Raw genomic sequence first — 1134 nt, 5'->3', positions numbered from 1 at the left:
GTGAGGGTGACAGAGCACTGGAACAGACTGCCCAGAGAGGTTGTGGAGCCTCCTTCTTTGGAGAGATTCAGAACTCACCTGGATGCATTCCTGTGCGATCTACTGTAGGTGTTCCTGCTCTGGCAGGGGGGCTGGACTAGATGATCTTTTGAGGTCCCTTCCCACCCCTGATATTCTGTGATTCTGTGAAGCCCCCTCTTTTTCTTGCCCAAGATACTCCTATCTCCTACTATGACTAAGTTCTTGATTATAATTAATACTCTTAATGATGACTCCTCCATCCCATTTTTTTCTTTTTAAATACAACCAGATAGTCAGCAATGGAGAGGTTGCGTGAGTGAGAAGTCTGTTTACTACAGGGACAATTAATGAGGTTTTGGATCACACTTTCCATGTAAATGAATGCTTTCTTTTTGTTAGCCCATATAAGCTTTCATGCCAGGAGTATCTCAAGACAATAAATGTCGCAGATTAATTCTGTCTATGTAAGAAGGTACTTCTCAAGGTACATCTCACAGGCTTTTCTTGCCTAGAGTGAAAGTAATCCATGAGTTCTTTCTGTTCTATTTTAATGTAACTAGATTTCCAGGTCTTCTTAGGAAACCTTCCACTGACAAACAGGTGGATTTTGCAATCCTGAACTAATACAAAGCTTGTTCCAGAGACATATATTGATATATATAACTCTGCGTTAATGTGTAACTCAGATAATTTCAATAGCAATCATTTATTTTAATTCAGTAGCATTCTTAATATATGTTACATCATTAAATTGACATGAGGCCAATACAGCTGAATAGACCATGGTAATTTTAAAGCACTGACGTTTTTTATTACAGCACTCTGGCATTAATTCATTGCAAAGATGCTTTATATAGAGAAATTCTACAAAACTTAAAAGTAAAATGTAGGTTTTTATATGTCAATATGCTGCCTATGACTGTAATTATAGCAATGTGCATACATCACATTAATAACATGGAGGAAATCAGCAGTACCGCAGGATTCTCTTCTATTTGCCATAATTGCTTCGATTACTAAAAGGGCAAAAACTACATTTGCTTAGTCCGTCAAAACAAGTCACATATTATTTAAGGAATAAGAGTTATACAGCTGCGTTTCCCAGTAAGCTGT

This window comes from Apaloderma vittatum, unplaced genomic scaffold (assembly GCF_000703405.1).
Source record: "Apaloderma vittatum isolate BGI_N311 unplaced genomic scaffold, ASM70340v1 scaffold41006, whole genome shotgun sequence".
NCBI classification, from domain to species: Eukaryota; Metazoa; Chordata; class Aves; order Trogoniformes; family Trogonidae; genus Apaloderma; species Apaloderma vittatum.
This window is presented reverse-complemented; position numbering follows the sequence as displayed.